This window comes from Ictidomys tridecemlineatus, chromosome 12, assembly GCF_052094955.1.
Source record: "Ictidomys tridecemlineatus isolate mIctTri1 chromosome 12, mIctTri1.hap1, whole genome shotgun sequence".
NCBI lineage: Eukaryota > Metazoa > Chordata > Mammalia > Rodentia > Sciuridae > Ictidomys > Ictidomys tridecemlineatus.
Genome location: NC_135488.1, coordinates 97,843,238 through 97,868,902, shown reverse-complemented (window position 1 = coordinate 97,868,902; position 25,665 = coordinate 97,843,238). Strand labels below are relative to the sequence as shown.

At 37.6% G+C, this 25,665-nt stretch overlaps 1 protein-coding gene and 1 long non-coding RNA gene across 15 annotated transcripts in view; both read left to right on the top strand.

Annotated features, from left to right (window-relative positions):
- Positions 1 to 1,177: 1,177 nt before the first annotated feature.
- Lclat1 (lysocardiolipin acyltransferase 1) overlaps positions 1,178 to 25,665 on the top strand; it is a 175,894-nt gene continuing 151,406 nt past the window's right edge. For 3 of the 14 annotated variants that reach the window (XR_013429118.1, XM_040271538.2, XM_013357420.4), the window contains exons 1-2: positions 1,179 to 1,356; positions 23,593 to 23,759. The gene's annotated coding sequence lies outside the window, so the exon portion shown is untranslated. The other 11 variants (XM_078029446.1, XM_021724557.3, XM_021724556.3 and 8 more) reach the window with 10 other exon arrangements.
- Positions 3,365 to 5,503, top strand: LOC144369612 (uncharacterized). Its single transcript, XR_013429403.1, has 2 exons — positions 3,365 to 4,056; positions 4,474 to 5,503. It is a non-coding gene; the product is annotated as an uncharacterized LOC144369612 (long non-coding RNA).

Below are 25,665 nucleotides of genomic sequence, written 5' to 3'. Positions count from 1 at the left end.
CTGGCAAGTGCTAGGAAGGGCCATAAAACAAGAACAAACAAAAACAAATAGAAGAGTCCAAGTGCAGCCCTCTAAAGTTCTGCAGCACAACTACGCCAAATTAAATTAAAAAAAAAAAAGAAGAAAATCAAAAAAAGAAAACCAAAACAAAGCCTTAAAGATCTTTTATTCCAGCAATCTTATTTCAAAGATAAAAATGAGGCCTAATGTCCTAAGGATAATTGGTAGCGTTGGCTTTTTTAGTGGTGTTTCCTCTTCTTCTTTTTTAAATTTTCTAACACAATTTTAACATATATTAAATATTTAAATGTTTTGAACAAAATTAGGAAAGATATGAAGCAGATTTAGGAAACACAGGAACCGTAGATTCACAGGGTGTTTGGGGGAATATTAGCTACACTGAAGCTATGTACCCCCAAACTAGATGTTCATTACTATTACATTAGTGAATTCTGAGAGGGAAGGGACCTTGTACTTTTTAAAATATTCACTGTTCTCTGTGCCTTGTTGAATAAACTAATAAAACGTATAAACATACATGAATGACTGGCGAATGGCTGTGTGTAACGTCGTATGTGGCCATGTTTACATTTAAGATTTTAATTCAGGAAGCCTGTGCAGTGGAGGCACAAACGAGGTTTACCCAGTCCCTACCATTCAGGAGCTGAGTGCAGTAGGTGTGGGGACACACATAACACAGTAGAAAGGGATAAAGACCTTTTAAGAGTGGTGTGCTGTAAGCCGAGGGTCCTCTGAGGAGGGAAAGTGGAGCTAGGGATGGGCAAACGTGCGTGTCAGCAAGAGTCATGCACCATCAAGAACATGGATTCTGAAACTTGGTTCATCTACTGATTTACCTTTTGACTTCAGGGAAAAAAAAATACAGCTTGTAATTTAATCTGCCAGATGTGTTTTCCATTCTGCAACTCCCGGGTTTGGAGGAGCCATTAGGTTCCCTTGGGCAGAGACCTCCGCTGAATTTCCAATTTGGTTTCTCGCCTCTGCACCCATGATTTTCTGCACCCCCTCCGCGCAGGTCAAAGCAGGAAATATATATGAGGCCCCTTTAAAGGAACCCTCAGGGACACGCGCCCAGGGTACTCCCCCGGCCGCGGGGCAGGGGCGGGGCGCCGGAGACCCGGGCTTCCCACGCAGCCGGGGACGCCGTTGCGTCAGGGCTCCCGCAGCCAATCAGGATGGACCCTGGCAGGACGCATTACTAGGGCGACGGCCGGGTACCTCCTCGCTTCGGGATGAATTAGCGGCGGGTTCTGCCCCGAGGTTTGACGCCTCAGGAATCTCCTGCCTGTCCACGTGCCCCCTGCGGCGTGGCACGGCATTCCCTGCCAGTCACAGGTGGGCGGCCAGAATTGCCAGGTGGGGGATAGGATGCGGGTAAAATGGCGGCGACCCGGGGATCTCCGAATTGCGGGAGGAGGAGGCGCAACCACTGCTCCTCCCCGCGAGCTGCGGGCCTCCCCCGGGCTGCGGGCCTCCCCCGGGCTGCGGCCCTCCCCCGGGCTGCGGCCCAGGTGATGGTCACTCCGCCGGGAATTGGGGTTCCAGCTTGCGGGGAGGTTTCACCCTCTCAGGTTTGAGGAGACGCGGGCGAGCGTTTCGCAGAAGGTGGCGGAGGCCTTAGCAGCCGAGGGGCCGCGCGAGTCAGGGCGGCGAGGGCGAGGTGGCGGTGGGGCAGGCAGGGTTGGGTGCCCCGTTGGTGCTCTGGACGGAGCTTGGGACCTTCCCGCCCAGACCTCGGGGATTCTGGGAGCTGCACTGTCCTGACCACAACCCGAGCATGCCCCTGTTAAAATATCCTGAGCCAAAATGTCGCAAATGGCAGCCACGTGCCAGACTTGAGCGGGAGCTGTCGAGGGCAGGGGCTGCAGCTGTTTTGCATAAAGAGGTGTGAGTCCTAGCTGCCAGCGTGGCAGTGCCTCGAAGGTAAAGGCAGGCTTTGCTAGAGGCTGATGCCAAAGCCTGATCTTTAGGAGGCTTCTTTGCATTTAACTGCCTGTTTGAAGAGATAGAGAGATAAGGCTCTTACTTGTAGTTGTAGAGCCATCCGCTTTCTGGTGGGTCCCTGGGTTTGGGGTGCGTTTCCTTGCAGCATTGCATCTGCCTTTGAAGTTCATTACTGTATTCATACAGGCACTGAATTGCTTTATATGGATAAGCTTGGGGAGTGAATTTCAGTTTAAACTCAAAGTACTTGTTGTTTAAAATATTGCTAAGATGAAACATTATAAGTATTCCTCACTTATTTGGGCAAAGAAATGTGTCATGAAGTATAACTAGTTGGGTTTTAAAAACTGTTTTGATCAAAGTCCTTTATGAAAAATTGAATATTTTCGAGTTAGTGAAAGAAAATTGCTTTTTTTCCCCCCAATTTTTATGTTGTACTTTAATGTGACAGACAGATAAAGCATAATTAAGTGATTTTTCGTGTTTGGTGACAGGCTTGATTTTTGTGGAGTTCATTGTTCTATAATTGAGGAAGCACCTAGCACTTTATGTGAGTCAGGCACTGTGAAAGTGAGGCTGCTTACATCTACCTGTAGGGATAGATGATTCCCAAATTGTGGGAATCATCTATCCCTACAGGTCTGAAGACCGTTGCTGCTGACCACCAGAAGGAAATAATGGGGAAATCCCCAAAGACTCTTCCAAATGGGTTTTGGAGATTTGGTCAGTTTGTTTTGGGGTTGAAATTATGTGTGATTATGTTCAAACTATGCCTTGAAGTATTTTAGGGCAATCTTGTAACTACTATGTTGGATGCCCTATCTCTGAAATGGCAATAGCATTTTTTGCCTAGATAATTTCATTGTGCTGTTGTGAAGGAGGAAAAAGAGAGTGTATGTAAAAGGATTTTTTAAAAAGTTAAAAAGTACAGTGATTAGGGTTGATATTTATTATTATGCACTTACTGGCCATGCACTGTGTTGAGGGCCTTATTACATGCTCTCAGCTAGCAGCATTATGAAGTTATCATCTTTGTTTTACAGATAAGAAAAGTGAGACACATTGAAATTCAGTAATTTTGTACCAATGCGTATAACTACTATTGTCATTATGTTTAAGCTTATGTTTGTAAACTGTATGCCTGTTGTCTGTTTATATACAGATTTATGTGTTAAGGGGAAATATGTGAACAGATTTGTACTGTAATTGATTTCAAGGGAATCATTGTGATCTTTTAGTTGTTAAATAATAACTGATTCATACTGTTGGTAGTGATCTTTGATGACTAGAGTTACTTACTTTGCTTAAGTGGTATATTCATCCTACTTTTGATGTTATTAGTTTAAAAGGTAGTTTAAAACAAAAGAGTTGTGACTGTTTCTACTAGGAAACACATGTCAATAATTAATATTTGAATTTTGATGAAATTTTTTAAAAGAGCTAGACATGATGGCTTGCACTCATTATCCTGGCTACTCTGGAGGGTGAGGCAGGAGGATCACAGGTTCTAGGCCTGTCTGGGTAACTTGACAACAAAGTCTGAAAATAAAATAAAAAGGGCTGGGGTTGTAACTAAATGGTAGAGCATTTGCCTAGCATGCATGAGGCCCTAGGTTCAATTCCTAGTACTGGAAAAAGAAAATTCTTTGAAAGAAAAACTTGCTGGGTACTTTAAAAAATTGTTTTAGGAAGGTTCACTGCTAATTTTTCTAATCTTTATAGGAATAAAAATCACAAATTAAAGTGACTTAGGGCCATTCATTCTTTCTTTGAACCTTTCTATAGTAATCTTGCCAAGACTTTGGGATTTAAAGATTAATTCCTGATCTTATTTTGAAGAGTTCAAGGAGAAACCGAAGTCCAGAAATTTGAAGACTAGTGAATGAGATGAACAAATAAATGATTAACTAATACATTGTGCTGAGAACTCAAATATAGCTGTGGTGGGTACACATAAAAGGGATGGACCTGGCCAAGAGAGGAAGGGAACTGACTGGAGGATACAGAAGAAAGGGCTCTGGTAGTTGGAGGAAGCAATGTGAAGCCAGCATGAATGAGAGGTCCTATGACGGTCATATGACAGTGTTGTAGGTATTGCTGGGAGAGAAGCTAGGTTGGAATTCTCAGCTAAGAGAAACTTTAAAAGACTTTATCCTGTGGGCAGTAAGGACTGAAGAAGGATTTTATTAGATGAGTAACATGATCAAAATTATATTCTTGAGAGGTTATTTATGACAGAGTGAAAGACAGAAAGTAAGAAAGAGACCAGTTAAGGCCAGTTTCATACTCCAGATGAGTTGATGAGGGAGTGAACCAGGTCATCAGCTGTGGCAGAGCAGAGTTCAAATTCCACCTGTTTTGAAAGCAGAATATAAAATGGATTAGGTGTGAAGAGGTCCAGGGTGGAGGAGGCAGAACACCTGCTAGGTCAGTAGAGGCAAGAGTAAAGTAAGTTTGTTTTGTAACTATATGGTTGGAAATTGGAAATTTGTTTTTCATTAATTTAAGGAAAAGGATACAGCAGGGCTTCTTCATGATTGGGTTCAAAGGGAAAGGAAGAATTATTTAAGGTATGTTTGGGGAAAAAAGCTGTGATAATGGGTTTTAGAATTTTAAAATTTACATTAGGTTCTTAATATTTGTACAGAAGTGATTTTAATATGGAAGTAATCACTGGTGAATTCTCTAGTTTATAAAGTGGATCACCCATCATTTATAATGATAGTTATCCAGCATCTAACAACATAATATGAATGTACTGCAAATCGACAGCAAGATGAAAACACAAGCCTTTCAAAGATGCAGTATTTCATGAATTGCGAGTATGGTGGAGAACTTCTCAAACCATAAGCATAAATCAAGGAATAAGTGAGTAGAGTAGATAGACATTTTTGAAAGGACTCAGAAAACAGTGACTGTAAAAATGAATGATAAATTTGTCTTGACATTTCATTAAAACTGATAACTTCCCTCCATCTAAAAGTCACTGTTAAAAGAATGAAGAACAAAATACAGACTGGAAGAAGAAATTTGCAATTCATATATCTGACCAAGGCCTTATACTCAGAATATGTATGTTTATTTATTGGTAAAATCAGTAAGAAAAATAATTTAATTAGAAAATGAAACTTGAAGGGTACTTTCTCTATGGCCAGCATGCATATAAAAAGATACTCAACATTATTAGTCAACAGGGAAATATAAATTAAACAATAATGAGATATTCATATGCCTTCCAGATTAGCTAAAATTAAAAGATGGTCAGTGCTAATGTTGGCATGGATGTAGATTGATTGGATCACATAGATAGTGTTGGTTGGAGTGTAAAATGGTACAGTCACTTTGAAAAACTGTAGCTATGTCCACTCTTACCCATAATCCAGTCATTCTATTTCTAGGTATATCCAGGAGAAATGAATGCATGTGTTTAGAAAAAGTGCATGAAAGAATGTTCATATGTCTTTATTCAGAATAACCCCAAATTGGATACAATCTGAATGCTCATCAGCAGAATGGATTAATAAATTGTGATATAAAAGGAATCATTAAAAAGCAATCAAAAGAGAATAAACTACAAAAACACACATCAACATGGCGAGATCTCATAGTCTTAAGGCAGACATAAGATTGCATAGTGCATGATTCCGTTAAATGAAGTTCAGAAACAACAACTACTTCCTGATGATTTAAGTCAGAATAATGGTTACTTCAGGGTGGTGGAGAATGACTGAGAAGGGGCAGGAGGAAATCTTCTAGGACATTGGAAAATATTCTGTGTCTTGGGATAGGCATATGACTGTGTAAAAATTTAAGTTGTACATTCTATTTGTGTACCTTACCATAAATACATTGTACTTTAATAGTAATAATCATAATAATCATAATAAAGAGACGTAAGTAAGAATATGGCAGTGCTAGATGCTAGACTAGTATACTTGATGAGGAAAACCAACAGGGATAATGTTGAGAGATATGCTTTAAATTCTTTTAAAAGTAGTTTGAGAAGATCTAGGAGAGAAAGTTATGAAATATAAATTTTTTTTTTGTTCTGAAATGACTTTTATATAATTGTCTTTCAAAAAGCAAATGTGAAATCAAAGCTGTCATATCATGCTGTTATATAGATTGGTTACAAAGTTATGCTCCAAGCCCTCAATCAATTTATTTATTCCTTGTCATAGGAACTAGTATGTAATTGCAAGTATAACCTAAATTTTATCAATATAATACATGGTACATTATGAAAAGTTGATTTTTTTTGTTTCCTTTTTTTTTTTTTTTTTAGAAATTCTCATTAACTCTTTTTTGTCATTCTGATGGTCCTTTTTTAAGAGGAATTGCTGGGTGGCCTTTTCCCCTGCTCTGCTGATTGTCCTTAGATAACAAAGACAGGCTGTACTTTCTTTGGCTGCAAGGTTTTGAATGCCATAATGGAGTTAAGAAGAGCCTTTGGTGAGACCCTGTACTGTTGAGGGTAAGATAATAACCCAAAAGGCCTTCACTCAGACCTCTCCCTAGAGAGGCAATAGGCCTCTGGGGTCTTATGGTGGTAACAGGGAGGCAAATGAAAAGAACATCTGAGGGTGGCCGTGGGTGAAAGCTAACAGTAGATGATTTATCATTCTATCAGTTGAGGTTTCTGAAAGCTTGTTTACTTCCTCAGAGGAGTAGATCACTGTTCTAGGGATGCAGATGAAGGGAATACTTATATTTCCCTTAGTTTTCCATCTCAAGAATTCACATACATGTTATATTTGTACAAAGAAATAGTAAATTCCCTTGGGAGAACTCATGAATAGCATTTTGGTGAGCTGGTATCTGGTAGTGCTGTTACAAAGAACAGAAATGCTGGATGAAAGATGGGAATGAGAGAATGATGGAAGAGAAAGAAGTGGTAGCAGTCGTCCTTAGGGCTGGGTGGAGTGAAAGGGTTGTTTCTAACTCTGCTGGAGGAAATTTGTCTTGGGAAAGGCATCTTTGGATATGGCTCTTTCTGCTGTTCTGTAAATAGTATAATTACTTTCTTGTAATGATTTCGTTCTTATATTCTGTGGCTTTTAAATAAAAATTTACCTTTGTAGGGTTAGGGAGAAAATGATGAAAACTAGTAGCTTGAGTACCAAAATGTTTCTTTACTTGAACATTTTTGGATACCTACCATAAGCTTGGTGATGGGAACAGAGCTGGGTAAGATCTAGGTAGTAGTGATAACCTCTTTTATAATAGATAGTAGCTAACATGATGGGCATGGTGGTGAATTCCAGTAATCTTGGCTACTTGGGAGGTTGAGGTAGGAGGATTGTAAATTCAAGGCCAGCCTGGGCAACTTAACAAGAGTATATTAGTCAGGGTTCTCTAGAGGAACAGAACTAACAGAATATATTCATATTCTTTAGTTTTCTCAGTCATGTAAGCCAATCTAAAATATCACTTTTTAAATATTTAAATGCTGATACATTAGATTGGCTTACATCACTGAACTCTAGATAATCTGCTGGCCACCTGCAGGCTGGAGAGTTGAAGGAATAGGTAGCTATTCCAAGAAGTTGAAGCCTCAGAATAAGAGGAATCAATGATGTATCCCCAGAGGCCTGGAAACTTTTTGGAGAGTTGCTGGTTAGAGACCACTTTGGAAGAATGAAGGAACTAGAACTGATATCTTCAGGCGATCCTAGCAGAAGTCAAAGCATCAGTTCAAGAATTGAATTTGGGTCTACTTCCTTGTTCTTCTAACTTTTTGTTCCATTTAGGCCCTCAACCTATTGGACTGTGCTGCCCATACTTAGGGTGGATCTCTCCCTCAGTTTGCTGTTTCACATGCCAGTCATTCTTAGAAATACCCTCATTGACATACCCTGCAGCCTCCTAATTTCAGGAATATCGTAATCCAATCAAGATGACAGTTCAGATGAGTTCTTACAGAGAACTTGTCTCAAAGTAAAACAGAAAAAGGGCCAAGGATGTAGCTTAATGGTAGAGTGGCCTGGGTTCAGTCCCCAGTATTTGGGGCAAAGGGATAATAGCTAATATTTACCAAATGCTTATTATTTATCAGATTCCATTGTAAGTGCTTTAACACCTTTTATCCTTATAACTTCCATTTTGAGATAAATACTAGTATTATCCTCATTTTTCTTTTTGAAGAATCTGAGACCCAAAGAAATTAAATGACATAAATTCAAACCTAAATATTCTAGTTTCAGAGGCTGTGCTCTTAACTGATAAGCTTTCATGCTTGTTTTAAAGCAATATAAATTTAAAATATACTGTACTTAAGGATACTTTGAATAAGAGTGTATCTTTTGAATTTTTGAATATTCTTGCTGGACATTAACTTTGTGGTTGATTTGCTGATTCTGTCAATGACGTGGTAGGATTTTTTGTTGTTGTTGTTTTAAGAAGAAAACTTAATTTTTTTTTTTTTAGTTGTAGATGGACATGAGACCCTCATTATTTATTTATTTATTCATTCATTCATTTATTTATTTATTATGAGGTGCTGAGGATCAATTATTTATTTATTTATTTATTATGAGGTGCTGAGGATCAAACCCAGTGCCTCACATGTGCTAGGCAGGTGCTCTACCACTGAGCTAGAACCCCAGTCCCATGTGGTAATTTTAAATGAGACACCCTTTTTTGCTGTTTCCCCTTTCATGTGTTGTCATATGTGTTTTTACACTTCTTTTTAATACTCTTGCATTCTCCATTATGTCACTGTGGAATTCAGTAAAAATATATTACCAGGTTTATAAGAAGAAACATAATGATATTTTATGATATATTGCTCAGACTAGAGAGCATGAATTACTGGGATAATATACTTGTAACTACAATAATAATTAATATAATGTAACTACAGATTTAAGTTAAATTTAAACTTAAGTTGTATTTTATTTTTAATTTTTATTTTTAATATATATAATTTTATTTATTTGTTCTAATAAATGTTAATGTGTTTGTTATATATGACACAGAATGCTCTTCGATTCATCATACACAAACAGAGCACAAGTTTTGACCTCTCTGGTTGTACCCAAAGTAGGATCACATCATTCATGCAATCATACATGTACCTAGGGTAATGATGTTCGTCTCCTTTCACTTCCTTACCTACCCCCATGTCCCTCCTTCCCCTTTGCCCTATCCAAACTTCCTTCACTCATACCATGCCCCCTACACCCCATTAAGGATTAGCATCCACTTATCAGAGAAAACATTCGGCCTCTGGGTTTTTGGTATTGGCTTACTCAGCATTATATTCTCCAACTCCATCCATTTACATGCAAATGCCACAATTTTATTGTCTTTTATTGCTGAGTAATATTCCATTGTGTGTATATTTACCACAGTTTCTTTATCCATTCATTTATTTATTGATAGGCATCTAGGTTGATTACACAGTTTGGCTAATGTGAATTATGCTGCTATGAACATTGATGTGGCTGCATCACTATAGTATGCTGTTTTTGAGTCCTTTGGGTATAGACCAAGGAGTGGGATAGCTGGGTCAAATGGTGGTTCCATTCCAAGTTTTCTAAGGAATCTCCATACTGCTTTCCAGATTGGCTGCACCAATTTGGAGTTCCACCAGCAGTGTATGAGTGTGCTTTTCCCCCCACATCCTTGCCAACACTTATTGTTGTTTATATTCTTGATAACTGCTATTCTGACTGGAGTGAAATGAAATCTTAGAGCAGTTTTGATTTATGCTTCTTTAATTGCTAGGGATGTTGAACATTTTTTCATATATTTGTTAATTGATTGTATATCTTCTTCTGAGAAGTGTCTGTTCAGCTCCTTAGCCCCTTTATTGATTGGGTTGTTTGTTTTTTTGGTGTTAAGTTTTTTGAGTTCTTTCTATATCCATGAGATTAGTGCTGTATCTGTTGTGTGTTGTGTGGCAAAAATTTGCTCCCCAAATGTAGGCTCTCTCTTCACCTCATTGATTGTTCCTTTTGCTGAGAAGAAGCTTTTTTTAGTTTGAATCAATCCCATTTATTGATTCTTGATTTTATTTCTTGTGTTATAGTATGAGTTTTGTTAAGGAAGTCAGACCCTAAGCCAACATGGTGAAGATTTGGGCCTACTTTTTCTTCTTTTAGGCGCAGGGTCTCTGGTCTAATTCGTAGGTCCTTGATCCACTTTGAGTTGAGTTTTGTGCATGGTGAGAGGAGTTTAGCTTCATTTTGTATCATATGGATTTCCAGTTTTCCCAGCACCATTTGTTGAAGAGGCTATCTTTTCGCCAATGTGTGTTTTTGACACCTTTGTCTCATATGAGATAACTTTATGTGGGTTTGTCTCTATTCTGTATCATTGGTCTATGTGTCTATTTTGGTGCCAATACCATGCCATTTTTGTTACTATAGCTTTGTAGTATAGTTTAAGGTCTGGTATAGTGATGCCACCTACCTCACTCTTCTTGCTAAGGATTGCTTGGCTATTCTGGGTCTCTTATTTTTTTCAAATAAATTTCATGATTGTTTTTTATATATCAATAAGGAATGATGTTGGGATTTTAATTGGAATTGCATTGAATCTGATAAGCACTTTGGGTGGTGTGGCCATTTTGACAATATTAATTCTGCCTATCTCAGAAGAGGGGAGATCTTTCCATTTTCTAAGGTCTTCTTCAGTTTTTTTTCTTTAGTATTCTGTAGTTTTCATTGTAGGGGTCTTTTACCTGTTTTGTTAAATTGATTCTGAAATATTTTATTTTTTTTTGAGACTATTGTGAATGGGATAGTTTTCCTAATTTCTCTTTTAGAGGATTCATCACTTGATGTATAGAAATGCATCTGATTTATGGATATTGATCTTATATCCTGCTACATTGTTGAATTCATTTTTCAATTCTAGAAGTTTTCTTGTGGAATTTTTTTGGATTCTCTAAGTATAGAATCATGTCTTCAGCAAATAGTGGTAGTTTAGATTCTTTTCCTATTCATATCCCTTTAATTTCTTTCATCTAATTGCTTTGGCTGGACTTTCAAGGACTATGCTGAGTAGAAGTGGTGAAAGAAGGCATCCCTGGCTTGTTCCAGTGTTTAGAGGGAATGTTTTCCAGAAAAACTGGAAACAGTTTTTTCTCCATTTAGAATGGTGTTGGCCTTGGGTTTAGCATAGATATCTTTTATAATGTTGAGGTATGTTCCTACTATCCCTTGTTTTTCTGGTGTTTTGAACATAAAAGGGTGCATTTTGTCAAATGCTTTCTGTGCATCAATTGATATAATCATATGATTCTTATCTTTAGGTCTTTTGACGTGATGAATTACATTTATTGATTTCTGTATGTTGAACCATCCTTGCATCCCTGGGATGAACACCACTTGATCATGTTTCACTATTTTTTAAATATGTTTTTGTATGTAACTTGCTAGAATTTTATTGAGAATTTTTCCATCTATGTTCATCAGGGATATTGGTCTGAAATTTTCTTTCCTTGATTTGTGTCTGTCTGGTTTTAGTATCAGGATGATACTATGCTCATAGAATAAGTTTGGGAAGGTTTCCTCCTTTTCTATTTCATGGAATAATTTGAGGAGTATTGGTATTAATTATTCTTTGCAGGTCTTGTATATCTGGGCTGAGAATTCGTCTGGTCTTGAGCTTTTCTTAGTTGGTAGGCTTTTGATGGCATCTTCTATTTCCTTATTGAAATTGATCTGTTTCAATTGCATATGTCCTCTTGGTTCAGTCTGGGTAGATCAGTTGCCTCTAGAAATTTATTGGTGTCTTCAATGTTATTTTACTGGAATATAAATTTTCAAAATAGTTTCTAATTGTCTTTTGTATTTCAGTAGTGTCTGTTGTGATATTTCCTTTTTCATCATGAATTTTAGTAATTTGAGTTTTCTTTCTCCCTCTTTTTATTAGGGTGGCTGAGGGTTTGTCAATTTTATTTATTTTTTCAAAGAACTAGTTTTTTGTTTTGTCAATGTTTTGAATTCTTTTGATTCAATTTTATTGATTTCAGCCCTGATTTTAATTATTTCCTATCTTCTACTAGGTGTTGGTTTGTTCTTACTTTCCTTGGGCTTTTCGATGAAATGTTAAGTCATTTATTTGTTGACTTTTTCTTCTTTTAATGAATGAGTTTAATGCAATAAACTTTCCTCTTAGCACTGCCTTCATAGTATCCCAGAGATTTTGATACGTAGTATCAGGGTTTTCACTTACCTCTAAGAATTTTTTTATCTCCTCCCTGATGAGTAGCATATTATTTAGTTTCCAGGTGTTGGAGTAGCTTTTATTTTTTGTTTTATCATTCATATCTAATTTCATTTCATTATGGTCAGATAGAATGCAGGGTAATATCTCTGTTTTTTTATATTTGCTAAGACTTGCTTTGTGACATAATGTCTTTTGGAGAAGGATCCATGTGCTGCTGAGAAAAAAATGTATTTGCTTGTTGATGGGTGGAATATTCTATGTACATCTGTTAAGTCTAAATAATTGTTTTATTGAATTCTGTAGTTTCTTTGTTTAGTTTTTGTTTGGAAGATCTATTCAGTGGTGAGAGAGGTATGCTGAAGTCACTCAGTATTATTGTGTTGTGGTCTATTTGATTCTTGCAGCTGAGAAGGGTTGGTTTGATATACATAGATGCTTCATTGTTTGGGGCATAGATATTTATATCTTGTTGAGGTATGATTCCCTTGAGTAGTATGAAATGTCCTTTATCCCTTTTCACTAACTTTGGTTTGAAGTCTACTTTATATGATATGAGGATGGAAATCCCTGCTGGTTTATGCGCTCCATGTGAGTGATAAGTTTTTTCCCCATCCTTTCACCTTCAGTCTGTGGATGTTTTTCCTGTGAGATGAGTCTCTTGAAGGATGCGTATTGTTGGGTCTTTTTTTTTTTTTTTTAAATCCAATCTGGTAGTCTGTGTTTTTTTAATTGATGAGTTTAGGCCATTATTGAAATATGTTTTCCATTCCCAGTCATTCTGGTTTATTTTTGGTTTTTAACTTGACTTGATTGGCTTTTTCTTTAGTGTAGTTCCCTCCCTTTGCAGATTTTCATTATTCTTTTTCATTTCCTCCTTATGGAATATTTGCTAAGAGTGTTCTGTAGTGCAGGCTTTCTTGCTGTAAATTCTTTAACTTTTGTTTTATCATGGAAGGTTTTTTATCTCGTCATTAACTCTGAAGTTTAATTTTGCTGGATATAAGATTCTTGATTGGCATCCATTTCTTTTAGTGCTTGGTATATGTTGTTCCAGGATCTCCTTTCCTTAAGGGACTGGGCTGAAAAATCTGCTGAGATCTGTATTGGTCTCCTCTATACATAATCTGATTCTTCTCTCTTGTGGCCTTTAAAATTTTATCGTTATTCTGTATGCTAGTCATTTTCATTATAATGTGCCTTGGTGTAGATCTGTTGTAGTTTTGTACATTTGTAAGCTTCTTGTATTTGATTTTCCAATTCATTCTTTATGTTTGGGAATTTTTCTGATATTATTTCATTGAAGAGATTGTGCATTCCTTTGGTTTGAAACTCTGTTCCTTCCTCTATCCCAATAGATCTTAGATTTGGTCTTTTGATGTTATCTCATAATTCTTGGATGTTCTATTCATGGTTTCTTACCATTTTCACTGTGTGGTCAACTTTATTTTTAATATTGTTTATTTTGTCTTCGTTGTCTGAGGTTCTGTCTTCCAAGTGATTTAGTCTGTTGGTGATGCTTTCTATTTTTTTTTTAAACTTGGTTTATTGTTTCCTTCATTTCAAGGATTTCTATTTGGATTATTTTTCAAAATCTCTATCCCTTTCTTGAATTAATCTTTGCTGCCTGTATTTGCTGTCTTATGTCTTTGTTGGAGTGGTCAGTTTTTGCCTGTATTTGCTCTCTTAGCTCATTCTTTGATTCCCAGATCATTTTAATTATGTACATTCTGAACACCTTCTCTGTTATTTCATCTACTGAGCTGTCAATGGATTCTATTATTAAAGTATCTTGGTTTGTTTGGGGCATTTTCCTCTGTTGTATTTTCATGTTGTCTATGTGTCTTCCTGTCTTGCAGTATTGTAGTTTTTACCCTATAATCTTGTAGTGACCCTGCAGGTTACAAATACCTCACCTTTAAGGGGGACATCAATGTTTATAGCACCCAGTGCAACTAATACACAGCCATAAATCAATTAGCTTCTATTTAGATACTGACAGTTTTGCCATCACAAGACGAGTACGATTATCTTCTACCATATAGCCAGTAGGTTTGCATAAGGGTTTACAGTTTCTAGTGGTGGTTGGGAAGAGAAGGGGTGGGGTAGGATGTGATGTTGATGAGGTAGAATCATCAACATGTAAGAATATAGAGGTATTAGATTATAGGATAAGTGAAAGGGGAATCAAAAGAAGTTGGTTGTTTAGCAGGAGAAGATAAAAGAAAAAAAAAAGAGGCAACCTCATGCAAGGCTCCCTGTCCCCTCCACAACGGGATTGTGACTGTCAGCACATCTAGTAGGGATACTCTGATGCAAATGGGCCCACAGGGACCTTGGTGATGGTCTTCCAGGTCCTGGTTGTTGCCCCTAGATGGAAGCGGCCACAGCCCTAGTTGGTGGTGGCAGTGGCATCAAGACTGTAGATAGCTTGCTGTTGGACTTCCAGGTCTCAGTCAGTGTCCCAAGATGGAATCTGCCCCAACTAAAGGTGGTGGAGGTGGCAGTGGAGGTAACCCAAGATAGCAGTGGAGGTGTCCCAAGATGGAGGTAACTGCTTTCAGAGATGTGGCTGGAAGGATGGGCTGTATGATGCGTTGGGTGGCCTATTCAGTGATGGCATACTGTGGTGTGTGGTGCTCCAGTGGGCAGCTGCCTCTGGCCCTGTCCATTGTCCCATGGTGGAGATTACATGTGACAAGGGCTGTGGCTATGGCTGCAGTGTCCCAAGATGGAGGTGGTTTGGGTGTAGCCACAGGTTGGTGGATAGAGACCCACAGTGTGGTGTTCTTCTTTGTGCAGGCGCTGTGGTTCCTGGCTCCCAAGGAGGTGGGGCGCAGCGGTTCCTGTCTAGCCTCTGGTAAGAGGTGGTGGGCTTAAGTTGTATTTTAAATGTGGTTGTTCATTAAAACCGATTGATTAAAGTAAAGGATGAATTATGTTTGCTTTGTTTTGTAAGAATGAGTGTGAAGAAAAGGAGAATTGAAATAATCTAGAGTAGTCCAGGCAGTGCCAGAATGACCTCATTTTGTTAAAATATGGTAGGCATGAAACCAGTTCAATTGAGCTTCTCTTTCCTTCAGAGAAGAAATATATTAGAAGTCAGAGTTAATCAAGATTGACTCTTATTTTTGCTACTGTGATAAATAGTTCTTGTCTGTTGAGTGGCTGATCTTCAGAGAACTGAGTTTACATTAGGTATAAGTATTCCCAAAGATATATATAAAATAATCTAGAATTTTTTAGCTGTTAAAAAATTTGAGCTGTTGTATTCTTATTTTGAATTAATGACTCCAAAATTGTGTCTGATTTTCCCAGTTGTACTGTAGACTCCTCAGGGGCCTTTTCCATACATACTTATTTACTTTTCCCAGCATTTCTAGGAGATGGGTAGATATTTATATTAGTTTCCTATGGCTGCAATAATAAATTACCACAAACCTAGTGGCTTAAAACAACAGAAATTTATTTAGTCAGAGTTCTGGAGATAAGAAATTTTGAAATCAGTATCAATCAACTGAGATTGAAGTATAGGAGGGCCTTGCCTCCTCCAGAGGCTCTAGAGGAGAGTCACTCCTGACCTCTTCTAGGCTCTGGTGACAACTGGCATTCCATGGTTTATGGCTGCATCGATGTAGCCTCTGCCTCTAAGGTGACATTCCCTTTCTCCCCTCTGTCTGCAGTCAAGTCTCCCTTTGCCTTCCTCTTAAAAGGATGTACTTTATGTGAATTGTATTTAGGGCCCACCCTGATAATTTAAAAATAATCCCCCATTGCAAAAATAGTTATTACTTATATAAATAAGTTTCTCCCCCCCATACATAAGTAACATTTATGTCTTTCAGGGATTGGGGTGTGGATATATTTTGAGTTATTCAGCCTATCACTGAATTGGATATTAATCTGTGCTTTACAGATAAAGAAACTTGATAATTTCCTAAAATCACAATGTTTGAAAATCTCACCCCTTCTGTTTTTCCCTGTCCTCCTACACCCTTTCCTTCTCCCCTCCTCCTCTCTCTTCTCCCTTTTTCTCTTCCTCTTACCCATCTCCTTTTAGAAAGTAGTAATAATCAGATCTTGGTGCAGTGGCCTTAGCCTATAGTCCCAGCACTTGGGAGGCTGAGGCAGGAAGATACTTTGGCACCATGAGTTGGAGACCAACCTTGGCAACATAGCAAGACCCCATCTTCTCAAATAAAAAATGAAATGAAATAAATAAAAGAAGAAGAAGAAAAAAAAAGAAATAGTAATGTTCTGTTTACCTGGATTTGTCAAACTGTAGAGTTTAGGGACATTTTCTCTCTCTCTCTCTCTCTCTCTCTCTCTCTCTCTCTCTCTCTCTCTCTCTCTCTCTCTTTCTCTTTCTCTTTCTCCTTTTCTAAGGCTTATTTTGAGATCATTGTAGAGTCCCATGCAGTTGTAAGAAATAGTACAAAGAGATGCCATGACCCCTTTGCCCAGTTTTTCTCAGTGGTAATTACAACCAGGACATTGACATTGATACAGCTAAGATACAGAAAAATTTTGTCACAGGATTTTTTATTGTGCCCTTTTTTTAGTTACAACCTTCCTTTCCCTGACCTGGTAAACATGAATCTATAATTATAGATTAAAATAGTCTAATCTACATTTTTGTCATTAGAAGAATGTTATATAAATGGAGTTATACAGTATACAATTCTTGGGAATTGGTGTTTTTCACTTAACATAATTTCCTGGAATTAAAGTTATTACATGAATCAATAGTTTTGTTCTTTTTTTTGTCCTTAATATTCCTCAGTATCCTTAATATTCCTTCATAAGGAAATACCCATTGAAGGACATCTGAATTATTTCTAGTGTTTGGCTGTTAGGAATAAATATGCTGTGAACATTTGGGTACAGGTCTTTGTGTGACAGTGTACTACTTCTCTGAGATAAATATCCAAGTGTGCAACTGTTGAACTATGTGGTATTTGCATAAAGACTCATGGATATATTTCTGAAATCTCACTTCTATTCCATTGATGCATCTATCCTTATGACAATACCAACTATCTTTTTTGTTTTAATTTTTTTTTTTTAGTTGTAGGTGGACACGTAAAATAAAATACCTTTATTTTATATGTTTATATGTGGTGCTGAGGATCTAACTGAGGGCCTCAAACGTGCTAGGCGACTGCTGTACGGCTGAGCCACAACCCCAGCCCAATACCAACCATTTTGATTGCCATTGTTTGGTAGGAAGTTTTGAAAACAGAAAGTACCTGTCCTACTTTGTTCTTCATTTTCAACATTGTCTTATATATTCTAAGTTCCTGCAAATCCACAGAAATTTTAGAATCAGTTTGTCAATTTCTATAAGGCAGCCATTTGGAGATTGTCAATGATTTTAGTATATTCATTGAGTTGTATAATTATCAAAATCAATTTTAAAACATTTTTATTATCCTGCAAACCCTCACATTCATTAGAAGTGACATCTAATTCTTAGTCCTCCCTCCTCCAGACTCTCCTTTGCCCTAGGCAACCCCAGTCTGCTCCACCTCTCTGTGTGTACCTATTTTGACATTTCTTCTAAGTGGAATCATATAATATGTGGTATCTTCTCCACTGTGTCTTTTACTTAGCATGGTGTTTTCAGGGTTCTTCTATGTGGTATCATGTGTAACAGTACTTAATTCTTTTTTGTGACCAAATAATTTATTATATAGATAGGGCACATTTTATTTATTGGGAGGCTGAGGCAGGAAGATGGTTTGGCACTATGAGTTGATGGACATTTGAGTTGTTTCCACTTATTGGCTGTTAAGAATAATGCTTCCATAGGGCTGGGATTCTGGCTCAGTGGTAGAGCGCTCACCTAGCACAGGCGGGACCTGGGTTCGATTCTCAGCACCACATAAAAAAAAAAAGGCATTGTGTTGTGTCCATCTACAAAAAAGATTCTCTCTTCTCTGTCTCTACAAAAAAAAAATTATAAAAAAGAATAATGCTTCCATGAACATTCATGTATAAGTTTTATATAATTATAAGTTTTCATTCTTGTATATATATCTAGGAGTGGGTAGTTGGGTCATTGGGTAACTATGTTTAACCTTTTGAGGAACTACCAGAGTGTTCTCCAGAGTGGCTGTATGATTTTACTATCCTAGCAGCATTGCCTAAAGGTTCTCCCCAAACACTTGTTATTTATTATCTATCTTTTTGATCAGAGCCATTCTGGAGAAGTTATATCATCCTGGTGGATGTATGATGATACCTCTTGTGGTTTTGATTTGCCTGATGGTAAATTATGTCAAGCATGTTTTCATATGCTTGTTTACATTTTTACCTTTTCTTTGTAGATATGTTATTCATATTCCTTACCCATTTTTAATTGGATTATTTGCCTTTTTATTATTGATTTATAGGAGTTCTCCATTTACAGTGTTCTAGATATAAGTCCATAGGATTTGCAAAATTTTTTCTCCCACTCTTGGTTTTTTTTTCATGTGAAATAAAGTTGATTTTTTAGTGTTTATCTTGTACCTGTAACCTTGCTGAATTAACTTAGTTCTAGGAGATTTTCAGGGTAAATTTCTTTAGTATGTCTGTGTGAACCATCATATCATCTGCAGACAGGGACCCTTCATTTATGTATGACTTACTTCCTTTTCTTGCCTTCTTGCATTGGCTAGAACTTATAATACTATGTTGAATTAGAGTGGTAAGAATGAACTTGTTTACCTTATTCCTGGTAGTGAGTGTGGGGGTGCATTATGCATTTGGTCTTTTATCACTGAATGTAATAATGTTTGCTGTAAATTGTAAATGCTCATTATCTACTTGAGAAAGTTCCTCGTTATTTCAGTATTTTCTGAGAGTTGTTCTCATGAGTAAGTAATGACTTTTTAAAAATCATTTTTCTTGTCAGTTGGCATGATTATGTGATTTTTTTTTCCCTTGGGTGGATTAGATTGATGTTTGAATGAACCAGCTTTATATCCCTGATTAAATTCAGTTTTTAATATACTGTGGAATTCTTTTAATACTTTGTTGAGTATTTTTGTGTCTATCTTCAGGTAATGGTCTGTAGATATTTTTCTTTTGCATAGTCTTTTTCTGTTTTTTTTTGTATCAGGATAATACAAACTTCATAAAATGGATAGAGAAGTGCTTCCAATTCAGCTTTTGTTTCCTAAGAGAGTTGGCTTTAATTTTCCTTTAAACATTTGATAAAATTCTATGATGAAGTGATCTGGGCCAGATTTTTTTTTTTTAAAACTTTAAAATTATAAGTTCAGTTTCCTTAATAGTTAATGGCTATTCAAATTATCTATTTAATTTTGGGTAATTTGTGTTATGTTGTGCTTTTGAGGAGTTGGTCCACTAACAAAAAGCAGGACTTCTTGGTGGTAGGGGTGGGATTTTCAGCTCCTCTTTAGACCTCCATGATTCAACCCTGTCTCATTACTGTCCTGTATGTGGCCTTTGCTGACACCACTGGGAGGGGATGACCTTGTTACCCCTGGGCAGGGGTGAAAGCTTAGGGCTCCTCTGAACCACTCCAGTGGGATGGATAGAAATACAGACCCTACAGGTGGTTTCCACAGTCACTTTATGGCAGGGGCAGGGATTGGAGAAAATTGGAAGCCTGGCGTGGGTGGCCACAGATTTTTTCTTTAACTTTTTTCTTGGACTGGAATTCAGTTTATTACCTGAAAGTTTTCTGTCTTGCTGTGTTGCTCTTTTCTTAGTCCTTTGTCTTAAGAGAACCAAAGTGGTCTTTTGTCTTCCCCCATTTATCTTTCTGCATTCCTGGCTTCTTCTGCTCTTTGTGGTATATGATGTAAAAAGAAAACCAGGGAACCCACCGAAGTGTTGTTCCATGGGTCCCAAGTCCCTGGCTGGTCTGCCTTCTCTCTCCTTCAGTCTTCTCATGTTTGTTTTATGTATGATCGCCGCCACTCTTTTCCATTGTAGTTACCTAGAGCAGTAGGAAAAGGTCCATCTGTTTGATCTTGTTGAAAGTGGAAATTGCCTTTTTATTGAAGAAACCATAGGGTAAAAGTTAAGACATTTAATTGATTAGAAAGACACTAAGTTGTTTTGGGTTGGTTATTTTAAAATAACAATTTAACTGTGTTTCATTCTTCAGACAGCAGTTCTGTTTCTCCAATCATTGTTCAGTAAAATCAAACCCTCTTTAGTTTTTGATCTCTTCAGAGGCTTGACCATCCTGTGACCTAATTTATTTCTGCATGTAGATATAAATTCACAATAAATTAAATTTCTGGCTTAGTATGTGTTTGTGAAAGATGAGTTTTTTTTTTTTTGAGAGAGTGAGAGAGGAGAGAGAGAGAGAGAATTTTTAATATTTATTTTTCAGTTCTCGGCGGACACAACATCTTTGTTGGTATGTGGTGCTGAGGATCGAACTCGGGTCGCATGCATACCAGGCGAGCGCGCTACCGCTTGAGCCACATCCCCAGCCCCTGAAAGATGAGTTTTATGGAGAGAACTATTTTTTTTCTAGTGCTTGTCAGAGATCTTTTTTGTTTTGTTTTGTTTTGCAGTACTAGGAATCAAACTCAGGACCTCAAAACTTTTGTGCTCTACCGCTGATCTATGAGTACCTCAGCCTCTTGTCAGAGATCTTGAAGCTGTGGATCTTTATCTAAAAGAAGAGAAAAGACATTATGCAGAGTGTTTAAGATCTGTATAAGGAAAACTTGAGAAAGTCTGAAATGAAACAAAAGGATTCCTAAGTACCTCCAGCAGAAACCTAAGTGCTACTTAGAACTGTTTTCCTGGTTTTCAGATTCTCTGGGATCTGTAGCTTTCATTGCTTTGGATTTATTTCATAGTTTTTTAAGTTGTAAAATATGGATGGCAACGTAAATTGTTCTTGTCCTTAGATGTGCAAAGGAAGCTCATTGGTTGGAAGTACAGTTGGTTTCTTTCGCTCTAATTTGGAAGAAGCCAGTTTTGTATGTTTTAAGCTAATTTATTTCAGTATTCTCCACTGGCTATGTAAGCGTTTGCTCTTCTGATTCTTTTTTGAACCAGTTGGAAAATCTTATTTGTTCCCCAGTTACTTAATAAATTAATCGAAGCCATTTATTTTTATGTTTGTATGAGAAATACATTATTTTGTTTGTTTTAGTTATCCTTTAACAGCTTGAACTCTGAATATGGTCTGACTGGGCTTGAATCACAGCTGTATCACTTACTAGTCTTGTAGTGGGAGCCAGAAATTTTATTTTTTTTAACTTAAGTGTATTTACTCACTATAAAAAGGGATTACAGTTCTATTTTTTTTTCATACTTTTGCAAGGATTAAAATAGATTTTGCAAGTAACATACTTCTCACAGAACCTCATACATCCTAAGAACTTTTAAAAAATTGTTATGCAAAGGATGTGGGCAACTACTTTTACCTTCTTGAAACTTAGCTTCTTAATCTTAATAGAGAGAGAGAGAGAGAGAGTTTTTGTGTGTGTGAGGTTTTCACTTGGTTTTTAGTTCATAAGGTTTATTGACAGTAATTGGAAAGAATGAAGTAATTGACAATAGTTGCCTTAGGAGGGGAGGGCATTTTTATTATGTAGTAACCTTGCTACTCCGAGAAAAGACAGTCAGTGTTGGGTTTGAAATGGTAAACAGTTGGAACAGCAGTCTAGTAATTCAGTTCAGTAAATATGGATGAGAAGACCCTGCTCTCCTGGCTTTGCACTGGGAAGAAGCATGAAGCTGGAAATGTGGCTTAAGAGAATTACTACAATCTTTTGGCTTTAAAAATATGAAGAGAGGGTCTTAAAAGATGGAAGGCTTTAGAACTGCTGAGTACTTGGATAGATTTGGCATGCTCCTCAGGGAGTAGGAACCAGAAAGGGCTGAATTTTGTTCAACCTAGGAATAACTGCTTTAGAGATTCAAGGGCAGTTTTGGGTGAGCAGGGACTTGGGGTGCCTAAAAAAGAGGGAGGAATTGGAAAGGTAACTCAAAGATGCCTTGAATTGTCTTTTCCCTCTGACCCTTACTAATTAAAGATATTTTACTTGGAGTGTTTGGTGGGGGGAAGGAGAGGGTAATGGTGTGTAGGAGTGGAGTAGAACTGGTGAATTGGGAGCTGAGGATGTAGCTCAGTGGTAGAGTACTTGACTAGCATGTGCAAGGCCCTTGGTTCAATCTCCAACACTATTGAAAAAAAAAAGTGTTGAATTGGTTGTGTTAGAAGAGGAAATTCTTAGAGCATGAGGAAGTTAGCAGTGATCCAAGGGAAGAGCTTGGCCTGCTGTGAATCTATGTGAATGGGGGTGGTTCAAGCTAAGGGATTAACTACTACAATGCTAGAATTTTGAAAATAAGCCTAATGTAAAATCTACTCTGTAAATCCTAAGGAGTTCACCAAAGATAGATACCTTTATTTAAAACTGAGAAACATGCATATTGATACAAAGAAATTAGTACTACTATAGGTAAAACCAACAGTCTGTCCACTAAAATTGTTAAGTTTTATGCAGAATAAAATGATCCTTATAATTTGGTGTTACAATCAGGATGTAGGAAGTGGAGAGAGTGTCTTTTATGCCTGTGTCTTTCTTTAGAAAAGTCTTTGGGTCCCTCTTGTCATCTTTGAAACTTAAAGAACCCTGTGTTCAGCTAGACTGAGGCATCTCTGATGTAAAAGGATTTGTTCATCCATTAGCCAGAAAAAGGACCAGGTCCTGGGATAAGTTCCAGTAATTGCCAGTAGCAGGGCTAGATAGCAGTTGGAAATATGTCCAACCAGAACAAAGAATTTTTTTAATAAGGAAAAATTGGAGAAGGACAGCATAAATTGTTTACATTGAAACTACCTTGGCTATAGATAAAGAGGAGTGTGATTATGCAAGATGGTGAAGCTTTAGGATAGGAAGGTAGTCCATAGGAGAAGGACTTCTAGATAGGTTGGGGATAACAGTCATTGAGTTTGTATGTAATGTGATTAAGTTAAGATTCTAACATATGAAATGAAAATATTACATAGCCTTTTTCTCTTCCTGTCTCCATCCTCCAACCCTCATAATTAAATTTAGGGCATCTCAGAATTTTTCTTTTATCTCCTTTATGAGTTAAGAGGAGTGTAGGGAAGGAAACTTCCCTTATCCATTCCTTCTCTGGTTGGAGTCTAGGCTCAGATTTTGCCTTACTGTTCTTTCTAGGGGTGTTGCTGGCAGGGAGAAGCACTCCAATGAGTTAGCCCAAAATATTTTGGTTCCCTCCCTGGAGCCTATAAAGATGGGATACATATTGAACTCTCACTTCACTTTTCTGGCATTCCCATCCTGAACGCTAGGGACCAGCATTGTACCCCATCTTCCTGGGTTACTGGTTCATTGGTTCAGTCTATGGATCCATTTATAACCCACATACCATGAACCTTCTGACTTGCTTAGTGCACTGACTATGCTTTCTGTTTTCTCCCATTTATTTTGTTTATAGCTTCTGAAAAACCAAGTTGGGACTCCCAGAAGCTGGCAACAAAAGGATGAAATTATTTGTACATTTCAGAGAAAAATAAGCTATGATGCTTCTGAACCTATGAACTATTAGCAAGGCAGATTCTACCTTCCAAACATTTTCTAAAAGCAGGACTGTAAAAGCTTGGGGTAAGTCTGAAATGGTTTCCATACTTGAAGTTTTTATTTTGCTTCATGTATCTGGACGCAAAGCTTTTTGAATTGACCATAGCTGATCCTGTTTATGTTGTATTCTATGCTTGCTCCATATCCATAACCTTTTCATTGAAAAGTAAATATTTATCTGTTAGATGTATGGTAAGTTCCTATTGATAGCATAGAAATACACTATTTTATTTTCAACAAAACCCAGCATTTCTGGTTGGCCCTTGATCATGTGATTCCTTTTGAGTCTTTAAGAATTAGATACCATTGGGCATGGTGGTACGAACCTGTAATCCCAGCAATTTGGGAGGCGTAGGCAGGAGGATCACAAGTTCAAGGTTAGCCTCAGCAACTTAGTCCCTAAGCACCTTAGAACTTGTCTTAAAATAAAAACTAAGACTGCTGGGGATGTGGCTCAGTGGTTAGGTACTCCTGGGTTCAATCTCTGGTACGAGAGAGAGAGAGAGAGAGAGAGAGAGAGAGAGAGAGAGAGAGAGAGAGAGAATCAATTTGTTTAAAATTCAAAATATTAAATGGGAAATGTTCTCAGTTCAACCCTTACATTTTCTGCTGCATGTATTTACTTGCTTTTATTGGATTGTTACAGGGCATGTACCAACTTAAGTGATACCATTAGGTGGTATCCTCCTCTTTAGAGTTTTTTGGAGGAGGAGATAGGGATCTAATCTATATGGAGACTGATTCTGATCCTGTCCTCTCACATCTCCAAGCTCATCATTCCATCTGCCCAATATCCATCTGAAATTGCTGACTGTCAACCTTCAGCCTCAATGTGGCTAACACTAAATTCATTGTTAATCTCATATTCAGTGTCCTGCCAGGGTATGATTGTTTCTATTTAGTTGTCCAGGCTGAACCTTCATAGATAATTTTGACGCCTGCCCCCCAGCCTAGTTTTCTGTTGCTTCTGCATGTTTTACCCCCTTATCTTCGTACTCATATTATTTCAGTAATCTGCTAGTTGGTTTCTAAAATAATAGCTTCCATTTATTGTGTATGTGATTATCATAAAGAATATATCTGATCTTTGACCCTGGTCCCCAATAGTGAGTTTCAGAAACCCTTGGAATTTTCCGAGTACATAATTAATCTATTTTAACCACACATGCATTTATGCTAATGACGTGATTTTGGGTGGGCTTTTAAAGATAGTTTGCGTGGACAGAGTGTCCATATCAGAAAGATCAAATTAGACAGAGCTTTCAACCCTACTTCTTAATCTCAGAGGAGGGTGGAGGGACTGGATCTTGAGTCCTGTCATGTGGCCAGTGATCATACCAATCATGTTTAAGTTATGAAACCCAACATAAACAGCCTGCAACAGTGGTGAACTTATTAATGTGCTAGGCAGTTGATACCTGGAACATGGAAGTTTTTGTCCCTCCTCCTCTCTCCCCTACACCTTTGCCCCAATGGTTGTTGCTGAGTTGTATCCTTTGTAATAAAACTGTGTCTAAGTATCGTGCTTTTACTGGTTTCTGTCAGTTAATATAGCAAATTATTGAACCTGAAGAAAGATTTTTGGGAAATCTGAATTTGCAGCCAAGGCAGACATAAGTGTAGAGAGTGTAGAAACATCTGAATTAAGGGCAGTTTTGATAGGGACCTTCCTCTTTAACTTGTGGGATTTGATGCTATTTCTAGGTGAGTATCAGAATTGAATTGTAGGACACCTAGTTGGTGTTGAGAATTGGTGTCAGAGTGCAATGTGTTTATCCTCTTCCAGGCATTGTGGATAGTGCTGCATTCGTTATTTCACATAATACTACAGTGAAGTAAGGTCTGGTTTACCAATCTTAATGTATAGTTAGGAAAAATTGGCCCAGCATTACAGAACTAGGAAGTGTTGCAGAACTCTGTGTATTCTGAT